Genomic DNA, 6,054 nt, shown 5'->3' on the forward strand with positions numbered 1-6,054 from the left:
GCCTGCTCGGGAGAAATGGAGTGGGATGCAGCAGCCGTGGGCTCTTCTGAAAATAAGAAAGGTGTGCTTGTTGGGTAGGACTTGCTGAAAGGAAAAGGCAGATGCAGCCTCTCTTGCGCCTTGCAGGTTCACGTGGTGCCAATCAGCTTCCTCCAGAGTCTGAGCAATTTGGAGGTCGATTGACTGGGGCCAGAGGGCTTGCAGATACTCAGCAGCAAAGCCCTGATGCCCCGTGCCTGGTGGCAGTGGCAGCGGCAGCCCTGCAGCAGGTGGCGTATACTCTGTGTGCATGAATGACCAGTGCCAGCTAGCAGAACAGATGAGAAACCTCTTGCTGCTGCAGAAGTGGCTTTCTTCTAGGTTGCACGCGGAGCCCATTGCTTTTGAAGGTGAAGGTCTAACTCCTATGACTGAATGCCTGGTGGTCTGTGTGTGAAACTTGCCTGGTGTTTGGTGCCAATTCTTGGCACAGCTTTACAGCAGCATGGTAATATTAAAGCTAAACCCAAAGCTTTTGCCCAGCAGTGTGTATTTTTTTTAATATTCCCCCAAAATAGGCATGGATTGGTGGCAGCCCGGAGACACAGCGCTCAGAAATGTGAGAGCATCAATAATTTCAGAAGATGCAAATATAGTATTGAACTAAATGGTTGTTTTTCATCTTTGGAAGATCAAGATATAATCAAACGGGAAAAAGTCTCATTGTTTTTCCTTTGGCATTGGTTTGTAGTCCTTTTAACTTGGGTAGCAAAATAAGAGAGCATTGTTTTCACTTTCATTGGTACTTGAGTAATGTAGCCTGCACACAGAGCTTGCTTGTTCAAACCCAACTTTGGACAGGAATTTTAAAGGATGGTACTTCTCTTTGATGTGATTCCACTCACTTTGCTAGACAAAATATGACTCTTGATGCCAGCTTTACGATGTTGTCACTACTTCCTACTGTAAAGAAGAGCGAGAATTGACCATTCACAAAGGAGTTCTGGCAGAATATATCTGGGTTAGGAGCAGGGGAAATGTGCTGCTTTTATAAATTGAACCTACTGAGTTTATCGATGTGAGATGGAATATGCACAAATATAGAAATGTTATGGCTGTTCTGCTTGTACGTACCCTGCCTTGCAGCCCCTGCCAGTGTTGTAGCCTTATCAGAAATACAAAGACAGACCATCATTCTAGTAGCCATGAAATCTGCTGCTTGATCACTGTTGAATGACACGTGTGCTTATAAAGGGCTTTTAGAGGTGGTGAACTTGACTCATTTGAGTAGCCAGATCTCACCTAGTGGACTCCAGATCTTAAGCGCTTGGAAAAGTCTCTGCACAGAAATGCTTGGACATCTGCAGGATTGTAGGTTGCAAAACCACATAGCAGCAACTGCAGATCACTACCTGACATATTCCTGTGGGGGTGGTGTGGTATCTGCTCTTCATCTCCTACTTCATTTTTTAACAGGCAGCAGTGACTCAAAAATGCCAGATCCTCCTCAGAAAGCCAAAATCTCTGTGCTGTGAAAGTAGAGTCTTTCAGATGTGATGCAGGCAGTCCACCTACAGTCATTGCAGGAAAAGGTTAGAGAATATTCATATCTTCTCTCGTTTTGGGGAGTGAGTTTGGAGGAGGTGATGATACTGCTGAGAGGGAGGGTGAAGTTAATTTCTGCTTTGGGGAAGCTGGCATCTGAAGCATCAAGAAACAGCTCTGAGAGATGTACCACATTTACAGGAAAGCTTGATCTAGGATTTGGAGCCTGAACAGCCATGTTAAACCTCCTCTCTCTCTTCCTCCATCTCGCCAGTAATCCCATAAGGTACAAGACTGGAAATGTCACTGGTACCTTAAAATAGGGGCTTAAAGGGCTGCATGGCTTAGTTTCTTGATTTGTTTCCTGTACTCAGTAAGCAAATACATGCCAGTCCTTACCATCTGCTGCAGAACTGCCAGTTGAAGGATGTACAGAGCAGGTAACTGGGGACTTGCCATTGCTGAATTGCTATGAGATGAAAGACGCTGAGTGAGGAATGGGAGAGAGGAGTTGGTTATATTGGGTACTTCTGACCCCAGTGGTGTCTGGACTGTTCCTTCAGTTAGCTCTTTCACTTGACTTCTTGACAAGGGAACCTGCATTTTTTGTGGACTTTCTTCTGCCTTTAACTATGTCTCTGGCTTTGTCAGCTGTGCTCTTTGCTCTCCTTTTGATTTTTATTTAGGGACTGGTGCAGACACAATAGAAACAAAGGGAGCTCCTGACCGCTCCCCCTTTCTAGCCTTTCCTGGTATCTGCTCCATCTTGCTGACTGTCTTCAAGCTGCTTCTCCTCTCCACTTCCTGTCCCAAGCTGCTTTCTTTCCAAAACTGACCACTTCATTCTTCCCTTAATGCTTCCCTTCACCTTTCAGTTTTTCCTTTGTACCTGTTGACCCTTTTCCCACCTCTTAGAAATCCTGTCTCAGTACACTACCTCTGTCAGCCCAGGACTGCTCTCCGAGGGAGTATTGTAACATTTCTTCTCTGGGCTGCAGCTTCTCTGATAAACTTAGTGACTTTGTTCACTCTAAGACCCTGCTTGCTGGGGGGATTACCTTTCTTCTCCTTTTCTCCCACTTACATGCTCCTCACTTCTTGCCTTTCATCTTGCTGCCTCTTAAACCAGGAACTTTCTCCTAGTACTTGTCCTCAAAGCTCCCACTTATGTCCCTTTTAATTCTTCTTCTTCTGTCCTCTTCTGTCCTCTTTCTGAAGTGCCAGCAATGCTTCCAAGTCTGCAATTCATAAGACTGTAAGCATACACAGATTTCAGCAGGGCAGGACTCAGCCAGTACTGCAGGTTCATGAATGGAAGGTATGGTTTGATGATCTGGTGGCTTGCTGCCAACAGTAAGAGAAATCTTACGTATTTCCACCTCTTTCCCATGCCAGCTCCCAAGCTCCCCCAGCTCTTCTGAAGGTTAGTTCTGGGAACCAAACAGGTGGAAAGTGCTTCGTTATCCTAATTTTTCAGAAAGTTTGTCTTCTGCCAGTTTTACAGTCTTTGCAGGCTCAACTGCAGGGTCAGGTGACTGCCCTCCCTGGTGGGAAGAGGGAAACAGGATCACATCCTTTATAAGCAGCTACCAGTTAGGCTGCTTGGATGTCTCTTCCCCCCTCCATTGGCCTCCTACTCCTTTATTTGGCTCCCTATTTTCCTCCCCTCTCCCCCTTGGCCTGCCACTCTTTTATTTTCTTCCCCCTCTCTCCTTTGGGGCTCCCCCTTCCCCATGCTGGCTCCCCATCCTCCTTTGGCCCTGTGCACTCACCGCCTTGGCCTCCCATTCCTCTTCTGCCTCCCCCACTGGCCAGCCACCTGTTCCCGCTCCGGCCACCCCCTGTCCTGTTGGCCTTGTGTGGTGCTCTCCCCCTCAGCCTTTGGCCTCCTGCTGTCTCCCCGTCAGCCCACCCCTCCTGCTTCCTCTCACTGTCAGCCTCCATCTCTCCCATCAGGTTCTCTTTTTTTTTTTATTTTCCTCCTCTCTTCCACCTGTCTGGCCTCCCACTTTCCCCTCTGAGCGCTCTCCCCCTTGGCCTTCCACTTTTTTCTTCCCTGTCCCCCTTGGCCTTGTATGCTCTCTTTCTCCCCAGCCTCCCTCTCACCTCCTACTTTTATTTTTCTCGCTCTCCCCCTGCGGCCTCACATTTCTATAGGCCTCCCACTCTCCCCCCCCCAGCCCCTTCCATTTGCAGCAGGTTTCATTTAAATTTCAACTGATTTCATTTCGGTTCCAGTCTCTGCTACAAATTCATTGTGTGACTTTGGATGAATTCTGTGTGGCCCTGCTAACAATAATGGCATATATGGTCCTTCTTTTCTGGTGGTCTGTGCACAGGTGAAGGCTTACTCTGAGCATACTTTAGTTTTCACTCTGGAATAATTGGAGGGAGGATCAGCATCTCCAGTCTTGCCTGAGCTCCTGAGTCTGAGGAGTGCCTGCAGTAGTTAAATTCACATCTTTTTAAAGTACATCTTCAGTTTTACGTTTGCCAAAGAAGAAATTAAAAACATAGCTAGAAAATAACAGTGGGTAATTTTGGCCTCCAGTAAGTCTTAACTGCGTAGTCACTAGGTAACACTGTGTGGGTAGCTCAGTTAAATCACTTAATGGGTAGGCAGGAAGCATTTGAAACCAGCAGAACAGAAAGAAGTAGTATTATGCAACAGCAGTCAATGGCAACAACAAAGGTCATTCCTTCTACCCAGCATCTCTTTCCAAATGGAAAAATGACTTGTGCTTTTTTAATTTTATTAGGAAAACCTTCCCTGAATTAAAAATGGTCACAGTTCTAAAACAGGTTTTGACAAGTGGAAGTGTTTTAATCTCTGCAACAGAGTCTATTTTTGATTATTTTTTTATTGAGATTAATTCAGTCTTCAATACTTTGCTATGTAAAAGACTGAGTTTTCGGTAGCTATGAGAACATTGTGTGCTATTTTGTCTCTGCTAACTAGATTGGCGTGGTAGTATTCAGGAGTGCTTTTTTTACGGTCTCCTGTCTGTGGCATGTGCTTATGTCTATGCTTGATCGACAAATGCTTATTACCAACCAAAAGATGTAGCGAACTGCTGGGCCTGCTGCAAAGCTTGAAATCTGTAATACTATGACAGTGACGTGAATCGTATTGAATTAGTTTTACAGGAAGGCCCACTGCTGTAATCACATCCAACGAAAACTGCTGTTCTTATCCCAGGCTGCTTGAATTCATCTTCCTGGAAGGTTGGGTACAAGCACACCTGAGCCTCGATGGTCTGTTGGACTAGCCTGGTACATTAGTGATACTGCCAGTGCCCATGAGGGGCTGGTATGACTGGCATTCAGATCAGCCTGCTTTCTTTCCATCTTTCCTATTTGCCTGACAAGGTAACCATTGATTCATGCATTGTCAAGGAGAAGAGAGCCTTTAGCAGATGTTGGGGTGATTATTAAACTGACGCTTCTGGACTGTGCCTACTGTTCTGCTACTCTGCCCTCTCACATATATGCTTCAGGTATAAAATCATTGCTGTTTCATTCCCAGAGTGTTTGTGCTGATCCTGCTGGTGAAGTTCTGCTGTAAGCAGTGATGACTCGAGTTACGGTTTTCTTTTTCAGCTGCAGCCAGTGTTTGTAAAAGCTAATTCAAGCTGAGGAGAAAGCAGAACCAGTGAAGAAAGGTAACATGGCTGTTTCACAGCAGGGCTAGGCTTACTTCCCGGTGCATTTGTAAAATGACTTTTCAACTCATTAGGTCCAATGGCAGAGTTCTGTTTCTTGGTAAAGTGTGCTGTCCACTAGAGGACGTAATTTCCGTAGGCAAACGTTCCTTCTGTATTACAGAAGGTATTACTGTGCTCTGCACACATTTCATCTCCACGTGTATTGCACCTAAAGAACTGGGGCATACCATGTACAGTATTGGTTTATTTTAAGTCAGGAATGGAACACATAGATGCCTTTTCTTTCTCCTGACTTGATAGGCGTTTTAAATATGATCTTTGCATAACAAGTAATATTGAAACAGCATTTTTGGTACTGGTAGCAGAGCGTGTGGAATTATTGAGTGACAGCAGTGAGCTGTTCTGTCTTTGGATGCTTGGGACTTACAGAATGAGTGGGTCTTGGACACCAGGCTTTTTAAAATTATATAGGAAAGTGGTTAAATTAAAGTCAGGAATCAGCAGTATTAGCTATTCAATTTTCAGAGGAAGACCTTTGTTTCTTAGTGTTTTTCAGAGCCTCTTAGGCCTTACTTGACTTCTTGTCTGTTTTTCTGCTTCCATTTCCTTGGTTCTGAGAATGTTGGCTACAGACCAGTAGGGTCACTTTAATTCCTCTTGTGGGTTTTTTTTTTTTCTCTCTTAGAAACACCCTCAGATCACGTGGAATGAAGTGCGCTCATGCACTGCTTAATTATCGTATCACTGCCAGTTTGCCACGTTTCTTAAAAAACAAAACCAAAAAAACCCCTGCCTTTGGAAAGAATTTGGATTTATGCCTCCTGACCAGGAGAAACTAGACCTGATTCTTCTCTTATATACACTT

Source organism: Pygoscelis adeliae, unplaced genomic scaffold (assembly GCF_000699105.1).
Source record: "Pygoscelis adeliae isolate BGI_AS28 unplaced genomic scaffold, ASM69910v1 Scaffold392, whole genome shotgun sequence".
Lineage (NCBI taxonomy): Eukaryota > Metazoa > Chordata > Aves > Sphenisciformes > Spheniscidae > Pygoscelis > Pygoscelis adeliae.